This window comes from Pteropus medius, unplaced genomic scaffold, assembly GCF_902729225.1.
Source record: "Pteropus medius unplaced genomic scaffold, Ma_sr-lr_union100, whole genome shotgun sequence".
NCBI lineage: Eukaryota > Metazoa > Chordata > Mammalia > Chiroptera > Pteropodidae > Pteropus > Pteropus medius.
The window spans coordinates 423,071-445,807 of record NW_024352149.1 but is presented as its reverse complement, the minus strand read 5'-3'; the positions used below and the strand labels follow the sequence as shown (position 1 = coordinate 445,807).

General features: G+C 40.3%; 1 long non-coding RNA gene across 1 annotated transcript; it reads left to right on the top strand.

Annotated features, from left to right (window-relative positions):
• The first annotated feature begins 1,707 nt into the window (after positions 1-1,707).
• On the top strand, positions 1,708-13,738 carry LOC120589389 (uncharacterized). Its single transcript, XR_005649475.1, has 3 exons — positions 1,708-1,846; positions 5,469-5,641; positions 10,697-13,738. It is a non-coding gene; the product is annotated as an uncharacterized LOC120589389 (long non-coding RNA).
• The last annotated feature ends 8,999 nt before the right edge of the window (positions 13,739-22,737 follow it).

The following is a 22,737-nucleotide window of genomic DNA, read 5'->3' as shown; positions in this document are numbered from 1 at the left end:
GTTATGAGCTACTAAGTGATCTGCAGATGGTTGCCTCTCGCACTGGGCTTGGTGGTACCTAGGAATGCTGAGCTGTAACTGAGGCCACTGCTGCTAGTGCCAGGCCTGGGGCTGCTTAGCAAGAGGTATGTGGCATACTGAGGTGACATGCTGCTTGCTTGTGATTTGTGAACTTTCGAAAGATTTTAGAATGTCTACAACATGAACTAAGAAAAGCTGTTTGCATGGAAAAGCCACTGGAAGTGGTTTGGGTAGGCCTGCAAATTGGGTAGGGTAGCATCTCAGGGAATCACCAGGGTAGGGCGAACAGTGTTAGATAGGTTGATGGAGACTGGGTTGAGGGGAGGGCTCAACAAAGGAGAACAATGGCTTCTACTAGCACTTGTCTCTTGGAGACAGCCGCCCCTCCAGACCTAGCCCTGAAGCCAGACAAATCAGTTCCTCCTGGTATGCCCCTGGTGCCTTTGAAGTGGATGCCCCAGTGCTGGAGCTGTGATTTGTGAGTGAGTGCTTCTGTCTTCAAGTAAATCCATATGTGGGCCCTTTAAGAGGAATGCCTGGGCCTCCCTCTGTCTCACTCAGCCACAATCTCTACTGGTTTTCACTGTCAGAAGTTATGGGAACTTCTCTTCCTGGCACTGAAATCCTAGAGAGCCTGGTGTGGGTCTGGGACTCCTCACTCCTCGAGAGAGACCTCACAGCCAATTTTTAACCACCACACATAGGTTTGAGACCAACCCCTTCTACATCTTCACTCCTCCTCCCAGACTCGAGGTGGCTTCTTCTGTATATCCTTAGCTATAAGACTCCTGTTCAGCTAGGTGGTTCTCAATGATGGTTGTTCTGTAGTTTAGTTGTAATTTCAATGTGGCCATGGGAGGAGGTGAGTACAGCATTTACCAACTCTGCCATCTTGACCAGAAATGTCTGTTGTTTCTTTTTACAAATGTGGAAATGTGTACACTTTATTTCACTGCTTACTTTGCTTACTTAAGTATACATCATGGACAATCCTCTAGTTTTCACACAGTATTCCACATCATCGATGTTCCCCTGTTTCTTGATTGGTGTTTTCCAATTTTGTGTCTCTCCAAACAATGCCGAAATAAATATCTCTGTGTATTCATCCTTTCTTCCATCCTTTAGACTTTAAAAATTATACAATAGTCACTGGACTTTTTACCAACCATGAACTCCTGCCTCACAGGGAAATGGCTATCTAGAATTTGCTCCTAAAAACAAATGGCTTGTCCAGGACTAAAAATTCAATTGTATTCAATAGCCTAATTCTTACAAGACACTGTTTCCCTAACAGGTTTCATAAAATAATTTCTAGCAAATGTAAACTCAAATCTCTGGACAATTTCCTCAATCTATTTAATTTACACCACTGAAATAAAACTTTTTATAAAACTATTAATTAGAGGTTCTTATGTTGTTTTCTGTTTCACCACAACTTTTTAAAATAAAAGTTGAAATGTCAAAGAAATCCCAAGTTTGCAGTGGGTGCTCCTGGACGGGCCATTAACCCTGAACCCTTTGACATGGGATCACCAAAGTAAGGAAGTCAAGAGCCAATAGCTCAGGTGGAGGGCCTTGCTCTTGTTTGGAAGAGCTAGGTGCTCTTTTGATTTCCCCTCTCCGATATTTAGACCTCAGCTTTATTCTTATTGGCCAAAAGACTAAAGCAAAACAGAAAGTGCAAGAGTTCAGCTTTCTCTCGGTCACTTGCTCGGCTCACCATGTCCTGCACTCATGGCCAACTTTCGGTTCAATAACTGGGCAGGCATCCACCTCCTGCCACTCCTCTGCCCTCTTCACATCTGTCTTCCAGTCTCTTCCACAGGTCAGTGCTCCCCTCTCCCCTACATCCCCTACCTCAGCTCATTTGGGGTTTTGGCATTTCTGATACTATTCTTACTGATGCTTGCCATGCTCCTTACTGGTTTGTATCATGATCGTATGTTTTCCTCACCAGCTTTTGTACCTTCCCCTTCAGATTTAATGCTTGTCAGAGAGCTAGCTCCTAGTGAAACCACTCTGTCTGGGATAGGGATGAGGAGCTGTCTTCTATTGCCAATAAAATAGGTTGTAATTTTACCATCCAAGTCCCAACTGTGAGGTCATCAGAACTTCTTGAGCCTCCCCCTCTCTCTCAAAATCTTCGGTCATGAAATCATGTCCATCTTTCCCCTGAATTTTAAGAAATCAGCATTCCACACATTTAGAGTGCATAGAAATTATACACAGCTGAGTTTCCCTCTCCAACTATTGCAAACTTTCTCCCAAGGTGCCCATAAGTAGCACTGCGTGAACTCAAATTCTGCCTTGTTCATTAAAATTTATTGAAGGGAGCAGTTTCCCTAGTCCCTTCTGTATCCTCTGGGAAATGAAAGTATCAACAAGCTAATTCAAGGATTTTTTTTTTCTGGGGCTCTGCTGCAAAAGGAATGAGGCATCCAGAGGATTCTCCCATCACTGTTTTTCTTGACCTATGTCTGGGAGCATCTGTCATTTTCTCTATCTTGTCCCCACCCCCAGCCGTTATCACTTCTATTCATTTTCTACTATAGTTCTGCCTGTTTAAAGCCATGTGATAACCCTCTCCTCCTTTCTCACCCATCCTCCCAAACACACACGCGCGCGCACACACACACACATACACCGAATCACACAGAAGAGGAATGGCAAGTGGACATAGTCACATTTGCAAAATTGCACCCTGTATTTTCTTTAATTTTCTCTTGGCTCACCTAGTTTCAAATTTTAATAAGCCTCTGATCTCTTCATCACTCTTACATTGACTCCACCCATACACACACACATGCACACGCACACACACACACACTGCCACCACACACACACACACACGCTCCCACACTCACATGAGCTTACCCTACTAGACACGATACCAGTCATATCTCCCCAGAGCTTAACATGGTGCCTAAGGCATGGCTTATAGTACTAAGCAGACAGAAGGCCGTTCAGCATCACCTTCTAGCATCTAAGCCAGAAGGTGGTTCAGCATCACCTTCTTATTTCCCGTATTCCCCTCTTCAGCATCGGGCTCTCCAAAACACCCTACCCACATCTACAACTCTGGTACCTGCCCTTATGGAAAACCCCACATGAAGGCTTCTCTCTCCTTTGCTCCTTTGCTTCTCACCTTCACCTTGTCCCCTCGCTTTCAGGTTTGTGCTTTCCCATGCAGGTGTGCACCTCCTTCATTCATTTCTTTTCTCGTTTACTTCAGTCAGTAACTGCCTACTCTACTTCTAGGCCCTCCTTCATCATTGATTTTACAAACCAATTCAAAGTACAGAAAATCAGCTAATAATAAAAATAATAACAATAAATTCTAAGTCTTATACTTGAAATACAAACTATGAGCTATTTGAAAACAGAAAAGGGGCAACTATTTCTGCTTGGCCTATGAGAGAGGCTGCAAAGAAGAGCTGCATGTGAGCTGAGTCTTGAAGGATGAGTAGGAGTTCCCAAGCAAAGGACAGGAAAGTCATGGGAAGGGCTCATGGGAACAACCAGGGGCCTGTGTGGCTACAGTGTGGGAAACATAGGTGAAGAGTGGCTTTATCGAATTTTAGGGTTTTTAGAAAGGAATAACAGTTTGTGTATAGATTTCAAAAGGGTAATTTAGGTGGGAAATAAAGCACGATGCTAGCAAACTATGTTTTAACAGGTATATTGATTTTGATTAAGTTTATCCCTTTCTTGGTCATATTTATTCCAAATATTGGTTACTTGGGGGAAATCATATTTACCACTCTGTTATGAATTCTGTTCATAGTGATGCTTTGTATGTCACCCTAGAAGCCCCTCGAGCCGACTTTGTTTCTGCCTCTCTGAACAGTTTTTTCCAAAAACCTCACTCATGTTCACACTTATTTCCAATGGTATTTGCTGTCTTCCATGCTATCCAGTTTTTGCCAGCTTTTCAAGGATTTATACTCACTCTTTCTCTGTCTCCATTTTAAATCCTACTGGATGCACAGCTGTCACTATAAATCAATCGCTATCTGAGTTAACTCTCAGTTAGCATGTTGGCCTTTTGATGGACCTCTGGGAGATGCAATGCTTTAATTACTTATGTAAATAACTATAAGGGTGAATATTTCAGGCTCAATGTCAAGTCATCATGGGAAATATCTCTGAGGCTAACAGTTCACTTAGCAATTGGTCAGTACCACCACATAACAAGATTCCTATTTCTCCTTTGTTTGGTGCCAGCCCCCACCCCACCCCCTCTTTTCCATAAGTCTCTGGGTGCAGCTGGACTTGGGTATGGGAGTATCAGATGAGGTAGAAAAGTTATTATCACTCTATATGACCCAGCATAGAAAGGTTATTGTCACTCTATATGACCCAGCATATGATTCCCACTGGGACAAATTTAAGAAGAAACAAGTTGTAGCTCTAGTATTTCAAACCAGAGAAGAGATTTGCTTTTTAAATAAAACAATGGTAGAATTTTGGATCCAGTATTTTTTCCCTTCTGATTTCTTTGAGAAGTATTTCCACATAATTCTGTGGAAATATGGTAGTTCCACTCACAATGAGTCCTGTGAAGTTGGGAAGTCTTTCCTTCCCTTCCAACATCCTCAATGCTGAGATCAGCACATCACTCACTACACGAGACAGGAGAAGGATCTCCCTGCACGAACATAAGCTCTTGAATACCTAAGCCAATCTCACTTATAAAAAACTAAGCACCCATGGCATAACTTATGATTGATCCAAAAAGACTATCCCTGTACTTTGTCAAGACATGTACTGTATTCAAAATCTAAAAATATTATGAAACTCAGCTTCTAAAGAATCACTGTACCACTCCATTAATTTTAATTTTTATGGAAATTGTACAAATTCTTCAACTAGCAAACAAGAAATGGATTAACGTACAAGAACTATTAAATGGAACTCAATTTTGTTTTGTTTGTTTTCTTTTATTGCCAAATAAATCTAAAGAAAAATTTTATTCTTCAGGATGTTTTCTGGTTATTATTCCTATTAAGTTTCTTAAAGACTTCCAGGATAATGGATACTAGACTTAGAAGGAAAGAAGCAGAAAACCTCAAGAGAGCAGAGTTATTTTTAAGCCTCCTAAGGCTGAGGCATGAGAGTCTTATAAATGGAACATTGTGGTTGGTGGTCTATGGTAAATTAAGTTATTAGCCTTAATTCTTTACCTTTCTCTATACCAATCCTGTCTTTATTTAAAATTTTGGTATTTTGCTCATGATGGATTTTTTTTGCATTAATTTTTATTTTAAAATATATTTTATTAAAATAGCATTTATCTTGATTAAATATCTCGGCACTCCCTTACTTTTCACTAAAGACAAGTGTTCACTCACCTCACCCATCTCTTAGCATTGCCCACAGCTTCCGCCTTATGATTTTGAAGTTCCTCCACTTACCAGAGTATATTTCTCTTCTTCTTTTAAGTTTAGCTGTGTGACTTGCTGTGGCCAATGAAATGAGAAAGAAGTGATGGTATGTCGCTTCCAAACCTAAGCCGTAAGAGGCCTTGCAGGCTTCCACTCAGCTTCATCCATTTCTACCGTCACCAGGAGAAGAACTTACTTACGGTCCCCAAGAAGAGAAACTATATGGAGCAACAAAGGTGAGATATGTGAGCAGAGGTAACTCAGCCAAATCTCAGCAGCTGGCACATCCTAGATCAGACAACCTCCAGCCAACACACAGACACATGAGCTAAATAAATGCTCAGTGTTGAGAATTTATGGTTGTTTGCTACACAGAATTGTATTTACACATGTAAACAATTATTTCACCCTGGCTGTTTAGTGTGAGTTAATCCTATTAACCCTTGTTGGTAGTTGGCTTCAGGGCAAAGATGTCTAGGATCACAGCAGCCAACAAAACATAGGAGAAATTTGCTGGAGTCTTCAGGGGAAATTACTCCTTTATTTTATGAGACATACTAAGTCTTCTCTTTTATTCTCTTCCTTACTTCTTTGTGAATAAGAAAGCTCTGTTGACCGATAGCAGCCATCTAAAGGCCTCCAGGGGAACTAGCCTGAGGAAAAAAAATCAGTTAATAGAGGCGTGCAGAGCTGTGACAATCACAGAAAAATAAAGAAAAAGGCTTGATGAAACCATGCCTGAAGTCTGACTTAGCTGTGGATTTTCACTCACATGATTCAGTGCATGTCCTTATTGTTTAAGCCAATTTGAGCTGGGCTTCTGTTTCTTGCAGCTGAAAGCATTCTTACTAGCTAATTCAGACCATATGACTGTTTCTGAACTCACTTTAGGACCCTCTCTTCACATTATTTCAGGTTTAATAGGTAAAGTCTCTCAGCGATCTGAACTGAAGTACATAAAGTTCATGGTTGTTATTGAAAGTTCCACACTCCTTCCCTCAGGCCTTCCTCTGTAGAAAGCTTTACATGGCTTAACTACCTTGACTACAGATGGAGTCTCTCTTTTCCTCGATGTGGCCAAAATTATACAAATAACTTCTCGCCTTTCCCCATGTTATTTCTACTTCAAAACAGAAAAGAGAGGGAACTGATTAAATCAATTATAATAGTTTCATGACAGAATATTTTGTATCCATTAAAAATAATGTATTTATTAATTCAGCAAATATTTACCCAACACCTATTCTGTTCCAGGGACTGTACTATGGCATAATACTTGATGATACAGAGAATGTTAAATATAGACTACAAAAAAATCATGCTAATGTAACAAACTTACAGTATGATCTTAAATACTATATGTGAAAAAAAGAAGTTTGTATACATATATACATATGCCTACAAAGAAAGTGACTGGAAAGATATCCTAAAAATATTAATATGGATTATCTCTGAACAGTGGAATAATGGACAGTTTATTTTTTCTTTGTGCTTTTCTATATTTATCACATTTTCTATTATTAAATTCTATTATTTTTGTAAACAGAAAAAATACCCAAGGAAGAATATTATGCTATGTCCTTGATAAATTTAATAAAACTCAAAGTGCTTATTATCTAGATTCATTAACATTTCTCTTTTCAATGAGCTGTGGTGTTTAATATATATTTATATAAGATTGCTGTGTGTGTGAACTAGAGCAAAGGAATACTTTTAAGTAATCAAAAAGTCATATTTACATTTAGAATTGCCTCTATTTTCACATCAACTTTGAAATTTGGAAAAAGAAAGAAGAACCAGACAGGCTCAGACCTCTTCAAGAGCCTGGGTACACTTCCAGGGCAGGTCAGGAAAAAGGAGAAATAAAGAGTGTGTCATGAGCAATATGAGAACTAAAGAGTGAGTTCCACTAACTCTTTCTATCCCAGTTAGCAGGAAGCAGCTGACATAACTTCAACTCTCTCACGGACTAGCATGGGAACATTCGACATTATGCTAAAACATTCTCAGGGGCAGGCTGGTTACTATTTAAAAGCAAGAAAATTTTTAAAAGAAAAAAAATGTTGAAAGGATAATGAAACATTTTTATGATTTTACCTCAAAATAACAATACAATAATTTATCTTAAAATATCATAGACTAACTTCATCTCAAAATGATAATTCGATTGCACTACTAAAGGGAATTGGAATAAAGGAAAAGAAATTGGAATTCCGAAGGCTAGAATGCTCTAGTTGCATATAGAATTTAATATTTATAAACTACATTCAAAAAACTATATTATATTATAAACTACATTATTTTGTTCTTACTCTTTTATAAAACTCTTTCACACATGTTATTGCCTTTGATTCTCACAACTTCCCTATGTGGGACTTAAGATAAACATTCTTCTCACCATTCTTTATAGTCTTCCCATAAATGAGAACCATGGGGACAGGGCTAGGATTCAAGCCCAAGTCTTATATGATCAGGGCTCTTTTCTACCAAATAACTCAGATATATTTGTTCTGCTGGTGTACATTGAACTAAAAAAAAAAAAAATCGATTACCCTGAATAAAATTTTCCATACATAGAAGCACCCAGTCCTCACATTCATTGGATGTTCCAAAAATATAAGATGACTGACATGCACATGATCTTAATAAGGAACAGACTTCTTTAGAAAATTATAGCCTTTATATTAGATTTTTCATTACTTTTTCCTTTACTTGAAAATTGCCTACATGCTACTGAAAGATTGCATCCTGGGGGATAAAAAAAAAAAATTGTCTCAAATATCAAAAGACTTGAGGCCAAAGTCTCTTAAGGTAGTAATTTCTTCTTCTCTTTTTAAAAATCAACTCAGTAGAAATTAATTTGGATCATATTTTTAAAGAAAACCAATCTGATCTCGAATAGCTCACGTGTAAAATGAAAAAGAGCAAAGTTGTAAACCACGCAATCATCCAAAATCATTCCTGCTAAGAAACAACCACAGTCAGATGGTTTGCTGCTAAGAAACAATGTGGATTGGGTTTAGTGAAGGCTGAATCCTCCCCTCAACAGACATTGTCAGTGGCGGTGAGGTTTATGTCTACCCAAGCAAATAGTAAACACATCCATGGAAAGTAAAAAGTTCAATAAACTATTCAGATAGTTTCAATACTCAGAATATTTGGGCTCATGAGAACCAGTCTTAGCAGATGTATGAGTTTTTCACATTTCCAGCTGATAAAAAAAGTGCTGTCTCTGGAACCCTGGGAACGTGGTATTCTGCACCCACCTACGTACACAGAACTCATAAACTTTGTGTGCCAAGTGGGTTAAAATGTCCTAGACACTAGGGTCTATGTCTCTTTGAAGTGATTCTGCTCATTTCCCACTGAGAACCCACAGTGTATGGACAGAATTCATTCAAAGGCCTACCCGCCTTCCAGGAGCTTCCAGGCTGGGCAATCAGTGTGGCCATGAACCTCCTGCCTCTGAATCATCCTGTGCTTATTGATAACGCAGGTCCTTGGGCCTCACCCCAGACCTTAGGAGTCAGAATCTCTGGGAGCAGAGCCTTGGGATCTTCATTTTAACAAGCTTCCCAGATGATCCCCATGAATTTTGAGTGCCACTGATCTCAAAGCTACTGGAGGAACAAGATCAATACAAGCAAGGGCAAGCCAATGCAACTCAGAGAAAGGGGCTTGAGCCCAGAGAGGCTGGAGTGCAAACAATGGAGTGATGACAGGATTGAACTGGTCAGGCAAAACACGTAAGCACTTGCTAGACAAAGAGAGGTTCCAATAGCAGTGAGTAAAAAGAAGCAACCTTTTGCCTGCATGAGAGAAAGCTTAGCTCTCCATCTAGCCTACACCTATGATAGCAACTAGAGAGGTCTAGACAATATTGGCAGAACTGTCAGCTGGCCCTGATGTATTGTGAAATCTGCCGCTTTTCCACCTACAGGGCTGGGGAACCCACAGGTGCGGTATTGCCACACAGTGTTGCAGTGTGCATAAACTAAAAGTAGTGAGTTTCTACCCCAGTAGTATGCCAGTTAATGTTTAACCATAGGCTCTCCAGAGAAAATAAAAGCTTGACTTGTAGCATCTGCCAATTTCCATGGTGTAAATTCTCCCACCATAGCTAATCCCAAGCCATTTAACATGATGTCATTGAAGATGGACTTAGAAAAATAGACACATAATAGCTCTCATAAGCCAATGGGAGCCAGCTCCAGCACACAACTGCCTGACACACACACACACACACACACACACACACACACACACACACTCTCACATAGAAACTTATCACTTTTATAATATTTTGTCCTTTTCGCACTCCTGTATCTGGAAGAAGTATCTTTCCTGTCCTATAATTGAACATATTAGCAAAGACTATTCTTTGCTAATTATGCACTTAAGAAGGTATCCATTTTTATACAAAAGATTATTTCTCCCCAATTAAATAAAGGTTTGAATAGAGAAAATGTTCATCACAGTTAACCTATCTCTTTTTAATCGGCTAACGAAATTACCATGTGCCTATGTCTACCAAAGATGTCTACATCTTAATTCCTAGAACCTGTGACTACATTAATGATATGGCAAAGGGGAATTGAGGTGGAAAATGGAACTGAGTTCGCTAATTATCTGATTTTAAGATAGATTATCCTGGATTATCTAGATGGACCCAGTGTTATCACGAAAGTCCTTAAAGGTGGAAGCAGGAGGCAGAGGGGTCAGTGTCAGAGTGACGCAATGTAAGAGGCTCCACAAGCTATTGCTGGTTTTGAAGATGGTGGAAGCGGCCATGAGCCAAGGAGCACAGGCCCCCTCTAGGAGCTGGAGAATGCAAGGCCACAGATCCTCCCCTGAAGCCTTCAAAGAGAAACACATGATTTTAGCCCAGGGAGACCCAGTCTGGACTTCTGACCTCTAGAATTTATTATTTAAGGTAATAAATCTGTGTTGCTTTAAGGCACTAAGTTTGTGGTAATTTTTGACAGTAGCAGTAGGAAACTAATACAGCCGGTTTTTCAGGAAGAGGCAAAAAAAAAAAAAAAAGCCAGAAGAAAAAGCCATAAATAGCCCTAGAAATGCTGACCACTCTCTTTGCCCAGTACAAGGAAAGTCTGTCTGTAGTGCTCCACTACACACACACACACACACACACACACACACACACACACACACACACACACACACAGAGGATGGGGGCCCTGCTAAGCCAAAGGAAGCAATTTGACTCTCTGAGGAATATGTAAGATACCAAGGAACTTAAGCTTAACTGTTTCTCTTAACTTTTCTCACAGAGTAAGTGTTTCATCTCAACATTATGTCATTTGGATACCTTAAAACAAGATCCTCGGCCTGAAGTTAACGCCTACAGCAAGAGTCAGAACTGGCACTTAGCCCTGCCATCCCTGGCCAAAGGCAGGACATTCAGAAATCTCCAGAGGAACCAGGCACCCTGTCTTACAGATGCTTATTCATACGAGGGTGGGAGAGCCTTGAGGTATAAAACATACCCTCTTTTGAAGTCTCTCATTTGCCGCCTTTGAAATTTCTCCACAGTGCTAAAGGCCCATTAGTCAAACTTTCACATATTGCAAATGAGATAAGAAAGATGAAGGAGAGGCCCAGAGTCACCCCTTCAGTTCGCCGGCGTCAGAACGAAGACTCACAGCCCGAATCCTGCTCTCAGCCCTCAGTTTCTCCACTACAGCTCATGACTTGGAGCCTGTAAAAGAAAAAGGAGTAAAGTTTTATTCTATACTCAGGAGTCAAAGAATAGATATTGATTGTTTCAAAAACTAAGTATAAATTATACAGGATTATGTAAAATAGGAAGGGACTCCCAGCCCCTTAACCCCTTCCCTTGGCCTCCTTACCTACGCTTTTTCAATCTTCTTCAAGAAGAGGAGATGGCTTTTAAATGCAAATATTGACCAGGCTGCATTTGTTCTGAGGAGAGATCACTGGATTTTAAAACATCAGGCATATTATCTCCTATCATGTTTTCATTCCCACATGAAGGGAGAGGTAACTAGCCCGGAATCCACCTCTGCAGAACGGGCTTGAGCATCACTCTCCTCTGCCTGAGCATTCCAGCCATGGCCCTGCATACCTGGTGAGGTGATGGTACATCTAAGACGTAGGTTTGGGATGGGAGGAGAAAGGTGAGCTAGAGGCCTGACCTGCCATGAGCTCCAGCACAGACTTATCAGAGCTCTGCTTTGGAGTGGGGGGGTGAAGTAAGAGGCCTTACTGGGCACTTGTTCAACTAATAATAAAGTAACGTGATTTTTGTTTGCTATAGCTCTTTGTACTTATTGCTCCTTTCGCCTCTCAAAAGGAGAGGTATTGCAGAAAGCCATCTTCAGGAAGGCCAGGGAGACCCAAAAAAAAGGGAAATAAAGAGTTAACTAATGCTACACACAACATAGCTAATCATCCTACAGATCTTATGTTGATAGAATGAAGCCAGACACAAAAGAACACATACAGTTATGTTTTCATGTATATGAAGATCAAGAACAGGCAAAACTAACCTATGGTGATTGACATCAGAATAGTGGTTAAGGAGAAAGAGTCGAGGGAGTAGAATGATATGGACTAAGAAGGGCCTCAAGAGAGCCTTCTGGGCTGCTGAAAACGTGCTGTCTTGATCCAAGTGGTAGTTACACAGGCGTATAGATACAAAAGGTATTTATTGACCTGTGAAGCTATTGAAAACAAAATCCTGTTTCCCACATGAAATGCTAATTTTCAAATAGTTCTGTAAATAAAGGTGCATTTCTATTTTTAGACTTTTGAGATCCTTAAAATTGGAAATATAGAAGCTATATTTACTCTTGATTAGGTAGAAAAGTGTTTCACTTAAGTCCTGTTTAATTACAGTTGTCAACTAAAATTTTCTCTCTAATTAGAAAGATCAATGCAGAGATCACATATCATCCATGTTCTCCAAAGGGGCCTTTTTGTTTGTTTGTTTGAGAAAAAGCAAGGCAAGAATTATATATTTTAAAAGAGTTACCACATTTGGGATCTTCTATATTTTTATCTGTATAAAGCCAAAATCTTTGCCACATTTGAGATTTTTCTGTGTCCTCTTTGCTGCATAAATTTTATGTCCTACATCTCTTTTATAAAAAAGGAAATGAAGAGGCATATAAAAGTCATTTCAGAGAGGTGACTGTGGCATACAAAAATTTTTTAATCATCTCGTTGAAGAGTTTAGAGGAGATGTTATAAAATACGCATTTACTGGTATTGGAACCGATGAAAACACAGTACTTTAATTTTTAAAGACGAAAAGAGCTATTTTAAAAAGCATGTGTTTTTCATAGCGTACTTTATACCAATGATTCTAAGGTTTCTATTAAACAGAAAAACAAATTACAAGTCTGGCAACCACAAAGATGAAAGGGGGAGAAGTCTCCATAAGTGAAAGGAATTGTAACCAATAGTAAAGTGATGACAAAATACCACGGCGTATTGACAGCATTGTTAAAGCTCCAAATTATATTTAATGATAGCTAACTGATGTCTGGGGGTACGAGAGCCCAAGGATGTCTGACTGTTGACGAAAAAAGGAAAAAAGAGAAATGAGGGCTCGTGTCTCCTCCAGAGAACAGCGAAGTTAAACTGATCCAGCTGAGACACAGCAGCTTCCAGGATAAAATAATTTCTATTCTAATCAACTAGGTACATGAATCAAGCCTGGGCCTCCCCCGCATGCACAACCCAGGCTACTTTATCAGTCTGTGGGAAATAAATTTAGCACCCCAACAGTAGCTCTGGATCCAAATTCCAGAGACACCAACCAGTTCAGGTCAGGACTCTTGTTTCTAAGCAGGTGGGACTTTGTCAAAGACAATTTAAATGTGGTATTGAGTATCTGCTGATGCTCAGCGAGATCCCTGCTCCTTGAAGAAATGTAATATTTACCAGGAAATAGTGAGCTAAGCAGACTAGGTCTGGTGGATGAGCGTGAATGTTTCACGGTGTCTTAACTTTTAACAGAGAAACAATACATGCAAAGGCAAAGAAGATTATTAGACTCTGATGGCCATATGCATGCTCCAGGCATCAAAGTCAGCCATTAAGAGGTCTGCTTTCCTAGGTAAAAATTTCAAAAGCTAGAGTTGTCACCTGGCAAAATAAATTCTGAAACTAATGGAGAGAACTTGACATCAGGAAGGAGCAAATCTACATCACTGTCCACCATCTTCAGCATCAATGAGTTCACACCATGAATTTGTCCCACATGTAAAAATTAAATCCAGGAGAAAAAAACTGAATTTAATATTGTAGACTTAATATCCTCTTGACTCTTTTTAAGAGTTCAATATTCTTTTTGAAAGAAATCTTCAACTGATCCAATTTTAATTATGTGTTTTTCTCCAGGTTTTAGACAAAGCACAAATACTGAAAAGTTTAGATAATGATGTCTAATTTTCAGAGCCGTTAAAATGTTGTTACTAATTAGAAAAAAAGGAGTCATACTATCATTGTTACTGAAAAAAAACAAACAGATGTTTTTAATCAAAAATAAATGGGTAGTTATCTATATCAAAATATTTTTATCCAAATTTAACAAATTCCTATCGCTATCCAGACACAGAAACCTGAATTTAATTTAGCCACCTACCATGTACGAAACATTATGTTGATTCTGTGTTGGAGCCAAGATTTACCAGTCACCACCCTGCAATCATTTACAGTATGAAAGCTGCATGCAGGCGTTAAGTTCGGCAGAAACTGGTTCAAGGAAGAATTGCCATTTCAGCCAAACCAAAGGATTGGTAGACTATCAATATATATGAAGATTGACAGAATTTTCCAAATGAATGTCCTGAACAGCTTCTCCTAAATGGCTGAAAACAGTCTCTTCGCTGCCCTGAAAATGCAAAGTAATTTAATAGGTTTCTTCGCTTCTACACCCCTTGGTGTACAATTTCCCTAAAAGGAATTGTAGAGACTGTTATGGCCCAGGCAGTGGTGTTCATCCCCAGGAGCTTGCCCAAGTTCCCAGGGGACACGCCTCCCACACGGGGCCATCTCTGCGGGCTTCTCGGTGGGCAGTCAGTTCTGGAGCACCAACCAGATCTCTCTCTGACTTTGGAAACTGGAGAATCTGGCAGGGTCGACCTCTTCTTTCCATGGCATATTCCCAGCCTGCCTCTTGCCAGCTTCAAGGGAAGATCGACTGAATGTTTTTCAGCGTGCACTGAAGGCGATGCCTATTCTGCATGCCCACTCCCGGAGTGCAGAAATGCGGAGGCGGGCCGCTGCTGTGGGTCGTGTTGGCCCGAGGGCCCAGGAACTGGCAGATGACACCTGGACTGAGTCTGTTGATCGAGGAAAATGGCGAAGCTCACATCTTAGCCTCCTTGGCGGAGTCTGGAGGCCTAGGAATTCCCTGGCCTCGGAGTAAAGCGCGACCGGAAGTGCCCATGCTTGGTGCAGAGACAGTTGGTGACCATGAGAGAGGAAGAACCTCTACCATAAAGAGGTGATATCTACCCTGTTCCCTGAGGGAGCGTGTGCCAGGGTTCCCACGGAGAGTCTTTGTGAAAAGAAAGACTAAGTCAAATGAGAATTCCGACATTAATGTAATGATTAGTGACTAATATCTAGGACCAGCAGAAGGAGCAAGGCCTTCTTCATCAGGGACCTGTAACGCTGGGGGGAAGGGACTCTTATCCCATTCCAGTGCAGTAACTGGTGAAGACGCCGGGAATCAGGAAGCAAAGCAATAAAGTAAAGAATGACATAACCATCAGCGGCCCTGCAGAGTTGGGGACAAGAACAATGTTTGCATGGCAGCCACATCCCAGTGACATAGCAAGGTGACCCACAGCAGAAAACTGCAGAGGCCAAGAGAAGTGGATCAGGTATGCATGGCATTGACCTCGGATAGAATTTCATAACCAAAGAGGAAGTGCAAGCCATTGCCGTGATGTGGCCACATTTCCATTGATCACCATGGTAAAGGAAGAGTTAGCCCTGTGTGTTACATTTTGTTTTCACCCAAACGTTTTGCACTAGTACAAGCTGGCATGGCTTGGGAATTTAGAATATACTTGTCTTTAGAACCATATCATTCCTAAATCTGATTTAGACAAAATTAATGACTTGGAGCCTTAAAAAAAAAAAAAAATGAGGAGGAGGGAGAGTTTTGACTCACTTGAAATAATGCTGGAAAAATGCATTTTAAATGACAAGGGTTCAGAACCCTTTTTTAAAACACGGCAGTTTCCAAGGTTTACAATTTTGTGGGTCTCTAATGGCGAAGACCCTACAAAGCAAATCTGGCTTTGCCAGCATTCCCTTTTAGAACGTTCTTGGAATTTGGTTGAGGTTAAGGATATTTCCATAACGTAAGTCCACACCTTAACTGTTTTCCAACATTTGAACATCACTGTGAATGTGACTGCTTCTCTTTTATTTTACTGTGGCCTTTCTCAGCTTCCCACAATTGGGATAGTATTTCATATCCACAGGAATGGAAATAATAACCAATAGCTCACTTTCCTCTTCTGTGGTTTCTGTTTGTGTTTTCGCTCCTGCTTCCTTGAGTTTCCTCAGCACCCCTCCTCCCCAACCACTTACCCCTGCAAGCACTGCTCCACCCAGCATCTTTACTGAAAGCAACGTCTTATGAAGAGTAAGTTGAAAGGAATATAGCAAAGGCAATTACCTAGAGGCTGTCATCTCCAGAGCACTGAACTAATATAGCAAAGGCAATTAACTAGAGGCTGTCATCTCCAGAGCACTGAACTTGAAGCCAGAAGGCCAGGGTTTAATGCTAACCTCGAAGCCCCACACCAAGTCTTCGATGGTTCCCTAATGTCTATAAAAGGTACAAACTCTTTAGCCTGGAATTCAGAGTTTTCCCCAATCTGACATTGACCTGCATTAGTCTCCTACCACAGTACCCACATAAATTCTCTTTACCAGCCAGCTGGGAAGTTGCCTCTGAGCAAAGCATGCTCATCCCTGCTGTCTGTACTGTGCTCAGGGCTCCACTTGCCCACAAGACTGGCCAAGCCCTTCCCTGTGGAAGTCCTATTGATTTGAAGCCGCATTTGTGAGACTTACAATGGGTTACAACACAGATGCTAAAGTAAGGTGATACCTGCAGTTAAAAGTGGAGTATATTAAATGATATTAGATTTCGGTTAAAGTCGTCGTAAAAGATCTTTAAGTCAAAAGAATAAAGGGAACTGAAAATAGTATCTGGTGTTAATTGAATGTAAAAGAGAGCAGTAGTCAAATCCATGTGCAGAAAGGATATGTGAACAAAAAAAGACCGACCTAAGTGAAATCTAGAAAAGGGGGCCCAACATTGCCCAAGGAGCCACAGATTGTCCATGTGTCTGTGTCACTCTCCAGAGGAGAGCACATCCTCACTGATGAACACACTCATCCACTTGGCAGAGTGTCCCTCAGCAGAGATGACTTTGCTAGACTATCACAATCTGGTCACCTCAGTGCTGAAACCCCCCGCCCCCTCTTCACCTTTGCTCAGATTTCATGCTCACTGAGGAATCTTTGGTCACATTTCGATTCCTGTGTAGGTCCTCAAGGAAGAGAGGGGCTAACTAGAGAGCATGAATATGCCAAACCTACATCACAGATGGCCGTTGGGTTTCTACTCCACATCTTCATCTCCTATCAGTTGGTTTTGTAGGCGCCCTTTGCTGAGAACCTGGCCAACTTGAGGCACAATGATCAAATCGAGTTTGTAAACCTCACAAGCTAAGATCCAGAGCATGAACATGTAGCTCCTGAAAGTCCTTTGTGGGAGGCCAGCCTGATCCCTTCGATACCACTAAACTGTCTCTATACCTGCCACACCAGTCTCCCCTTTCACACCAGTCAGCGTCTGCTTACGAGGGAGAACCCATACCAGTTATCTCAACGAAGAGAACTTCATGTAAAGAATTGAACATGCAACAAATACTAAAAATGCAAAAAGGGAACACCAAGTTTTCATAGACATAACATGGCAGGAAGTAGTTCCTACCCCTAGCATTGGGGGAGCAAAGGAAAGAGGTTGGGATTACTAAAATTTAGAGAGTTGCAGTACTGTTGTGGGCTAAATTGTGCCTCCCCCCCAAAAAAATTCACATGTTAAAGTCTAACCCCCAGTACCTCAGAATGTGACTGTATTTGGAATAGGGTCTTCTAAAAGGTAACGTTAAAATGAGGTCATTTGGGAGGGCCATAGTCCAGTATGACTGTTGTCATCAGAGGAGGAGATTTGGACTCAGATGGGTACGGAGAGAAGACCAAGTAATGACACACAGGAGAAGACAGCCATCTACAAGCTATGGAGAGAGGCCTCAGAAGAAACCAACTGAACCAGTTGGTTTGTTCTTGGACTTCTTACCACCACCAGAACTGTGAGAAAATAAGTCTCTATTGTTTCAGTCACCCAGACTGTATTTAGTATTTTGTGATGGAAGCCCTAGCAAACTAACACAAATAGGAAGGAGATTCTTGCAAAGCTGAAACTCGGAAAACTGAGAAAGGGGAACCTGCTCCTGGTTCCGGTGTTTCCGAGGGAAGGCAATGAGGCTGGCGCTGCAAGGCAAACAGGGAAGGGCGGGCGTATCCTCCTTCCTCTTCAGGAACTCCAAGTTCTTGGTGGTGCTCCCTATTGGTAGAACCTAACAAGGATCCAGCAGCAAAGAAGAAAAGTGGTTTGCGGAATCCCAGCTCCAACATTGTAAAGCAGAGGGAAAAGGATGGTTTGGTACTGAGATGATAGCTTAATAACTGACATCATATTGTATTTATAGATATTCGTCATTGTCTCTCCCCTCCACTCAAAAGTGAACTCGAATAGGGTAGGGATTTTGGTTTTGTTTTGTTTTTTCACTGCTATGCCACCAATGTCTAGAATAGTCTCTGACAAATAGCAAGAACTCAATAAATACATGTCAAATGATTAAGTGATTAGTATCATCGCCTAAAACATAGGTTGAAAATCAAAGACTACGTGAAATATGCACTCCAAAGTACATCATAATCAATGTATTAATTAAGATTGGGTTAGCTTTAACTGCCAGAAAAAAACAAAATGGTAGTGACTTATCCAAGAAGACACCCACTCACAAAAACGGTCATCTGTCTAGGGCTGATGTGGTCCTCCATGGTGTCAAGAACCCAGGCACCTTCTTTGTCATTGTTCTACCATCTTCGGCTCCATGTCCTGGTTCAAGATGGCTGCTCCAACTCCAGCCATTATGTCAGCATTCCAGTCAGGAAGAAGAAGAAAGGCAAGAAGGAATGTCATCTTTTCTCCTTTAAGGGCATTTCTCAGAAGTTGCTCACCCTACCTTCTCTTACGTGTAGTCATATGGCCCATACACAGCTGGGGGACATAATATTTCGCATGCCCATATGCCTACCTGAAAAATCATATCTTCTATTTACTTAAGAAGATGAGACTGGATATGGGAGATAACTGACATTCTCTGCCACAGTGAACATTAAAAAATTCTTCTGTCACATACATAAAAGGAAGAAAGTAAATATGATTTGCTAAGCAGCAGTTCTCCATGTATGTTATACTATTAGTTTAGAATGCAACACTAATTCCAGTTGCTCCCTGGATTTGTCCAATGCAGGAATCTGGAAGTCATCATAGATGTCACCCTTTTACTTCCACATCCAGTTGCTCTTTGAGTATCTGTTTTGATCTCCCTCTATAAATGCAGTTGATGAAAATGGTAGGAGTTTACATAGTACAGGGTTAAATGCCTGGGCTCTGGAGTCAGAAAACCTGGATTCAAATCTAGGCCCCAATGCTTGCTAACTATGTAATCCTAAGCAAGTTACTGAACAGCTCTGTTTCCTCATCTGTAAAATGGGGCTAATAACTGTTTCTACCCCACATGGCTATGGGGATGGGGAGCTGAACATCAGTTAAGTGCTCGATAAATGTTCACTGTTATTGTTATAATTATTTTCTGACAGTTTAAACCCCTAGATATCTCTCAAATCTCTTCTCTCCTCTTTGTTACTGTAGGCACACTTTTACTCAAGCCTTTATCAATTCTCAGCTGGATCAACACTCACGGGCCTTTCTTATTAGTACTTCTGCCTTCATCTTTATTTTCCTAAAATCTACCATCCACTTAGAGGCAGAGAGATCTTTATAATACAAACATCTGACTACGCAATGCAGATCCTCAAAATTCTTCACGATGACCCTACAAGACCAGATTTTTTTGGCCTCCTCATCTTTTGCCACTTGCCCCCAAGAAAACTTGCTATAATCCCAACAAAGTATTTACAGTTCTCAGAACACACTCCTTCTGATTTCGGACACATTGTTCCTCTTCCTGAGATACATATTCGCACCAGAATCTTTGTAAAGTGACTTCTCACCTTTTATGATTCAACTCAAATGTCACTTTCTCCAAGAAGCCTGCCTTGACCTCCCTTGATACAAATGAATTAGTACATGGAAAGAGATTAGAATTATGCCTGACTTGGTAACTTCTCAGTAGGTAGAAATTTTCATTACTGCCATTTTACTTCCATGTTTGCAGAGTGCCTTGAACTTTATTAGAATACTACTAAATTCCTGTAACTCTTCTGAAGTGTCTGTTTTTCCCACCAAGCTTTCTTCTACCATATACCAGAAACTTTTTATCCCCTATACCCAGGTACCAAGGTACAATGCCTGGTACACAAAAGCTGAATAGTTGCATGGATGATGGATAGAAAGATGGATGCATGGGTGGATGGAAGATGACTCTACCTTAAATGAGCCCAACATGAATTTAAGATGAAGAATGAGAAAGAGGTAAAAAACATCCCTCATGATGCTCTATCACTGAATGGGGCTTCAGAATGAGTTTAGAGGCACTTAGTAAAGTGCCTGCCACCCTATCTGAATAAATATACAGAAGGGTGACTGCGGCGATGTTTATCTAATGCAATGGGAACTTTAAATGATATTCTTTTGCTTTCTACTTTGTATATCTCTACATTGCTTGAATTATTTGCTGTAAGCATGTGATCTTCCTTTTTTAAAAAATTCTGAAAATAAATATGGCACATGATTCATTCTGAATGGTGGAAATAGGAATGATTCTTAATCTCTCCTTTGTAATTTGTGCTTTTAAAATTCCTGCTCCCACTCCCTCAATTTTTTTTTTTAATGAGCCCAAAAATTATGACTCTTCAGAAAGTACTGGTTAAGGTAGCAGGCTCTGGAGTCTGTCTGGGTTCAAATTCTGTCCATATAATTCACTAGCTGTGGTTCCTTAGGTAAGTTACTTAACCTCAATGTCCTCATAAATAAAACAGATTTGTCCTTCTACACAGTTTTGTTATGGAAAACATCTGGGATAGAGTAAAGCTGTTGTTATTATCCCCTAGCATATGGTACCTTAAACCTTGAATACAGGTGTTCGACTAAGTTGGGTTTTGTTGTATGTTTTTTCAATGACAAACTACATCTTTTATGGTACTTATTCTAGGCCTCTTCTGGACTTCAGCCATGGTTTTTCTTTATCTTCATGAAAACTCTAGAAAGCTCCTAGACCGAAAGCATGTTGGCTACCAGTAGCTAAGGAGTAATCCTCCTTTTCTAAAGGGCCAAGACGAAAAAAATGTTCACCTCCTCTTCTCTGAAAAAAAATTTTTTGCTGCTGCTGCTCTAAATGCAAAAAGGATGCTTTTCACAGTGATTATAAAAACAAATCTTCTCTGCTTCATTTAATATAAAATATATGTGTCTGCAATTTCTTCTATCTGGTTATCCATAATTTCTAATTTCCTTATAATGAACATGTATTGCCTGTGTAATAAAAACTTTTTTTAAAGCACAGTACAGTAGTTGTTTCCAATTCTCATGGTTACAGAATGAGTCAATCTTTTTAATGTCAAAATTTTTTTCAGGGAGTGACCTAGTAGTCAGAGCATGTCTGGGAGCTGGAAACTCAGTCCTTATCGAAGCACTGAGACTCTCTTGCTGTGTAGCCTTTGCAATTTCCTTTAACCTCTCTGAATCTTAAATAAGGATACTCAGGGACATTGAAAAGTTCAATTGGTTGGTGTTCACTAGTTCTGTAAAGGCATAACACCTTATTTTCATTAAGGATAAAATTGAGAATTGAGTCAGAGGTATAACACCTAAATAAAAGCTGCTTTCATTAGTGTCTGTGCTGTGGAAAAGTGATACGTCCTTTGAGTATATTGTATGGACCAGAGTTTCAATAGGCCCAAGTCTCACAATTTGAAAACTGCTTTGGTGACACTGAGAGAGAAGATCGGAAACATTCCTTGGTTTACTTTACTCATTTGCTAATATTTAAAAAGGACAGACATGAATACAACTCACTTGCAGGAAAGGTACCAGCCTCCCTATGCGCCTTCTTAAATAATCTGATGTATGCCCAGAGCCCTGGCATCTCTATTCCTCATAACACGATCCCTCTACAACCACAGCGAACTGCACTGAAATGAGGAGCTGGCCCATGACGAACCGAGCCGGTCAGATCTGGTCTCCTGTGACACAAGGTTGAGTCAGAGATCACTTAGAACTTGGGGGTGGTCACCATGTTGGGCCATGTACAAGCAGAAGAGCCTGGGGTGCAGCCAGGGCAGAGTGGAATGTACGGAGAGAGCAGCAGACAGGAGAGATCTTATAAAGCAAAGAGAGAGAAAATGAGGGCAAGAGGGTAGGCGAGGATGCTGCCTGAGGCTTCCGCAGATCAGGAAGAACTCTTGCATCTGGGTTGATGAGAATCCTCCATGTCTCCCCAGTAAACTCCTTTCTCAATGTGATTTGAACGGGTTTTATTTTATTACACCAACAATCCCTTATTAAATCTATAGAGCCTAGCCTTTTATGGCAGTGAATCCTACGCTGAAATTACATATACCAAGAAGTCTACCAAAAATCTAGGAAGTAGTCTAAAGTTGCCAACTTCTTATTCTGCCAAAAAATAAGAAATGTTACACTATACTGTCATGAATGTAGTGCTAAAATTATAATGCATATGTGATATATAACATATAATAATTTTTAAGTTGAATAGTTTCATTTAAAACTCACCGCATTATTCTTTTTTACATTTTTTTTATTAAAGGACAGTTTATGTACAGTAAATTTCACCCTCTTAAGTACACAGTTCTTATTTTTTTATTTCAACGTGAACACTTGAAAATATTGTCAAGAACATCATTGGTATGACTGTCATTGGCATGACAGTCCCTACTACATGGAACACAGAAAATAATGGACAAAGATGTCAATAATTTTGTTCATGAGCTAGTATATACATAACTTAGCCTTACTTAAGAATGAGTAGACAGGTCTACT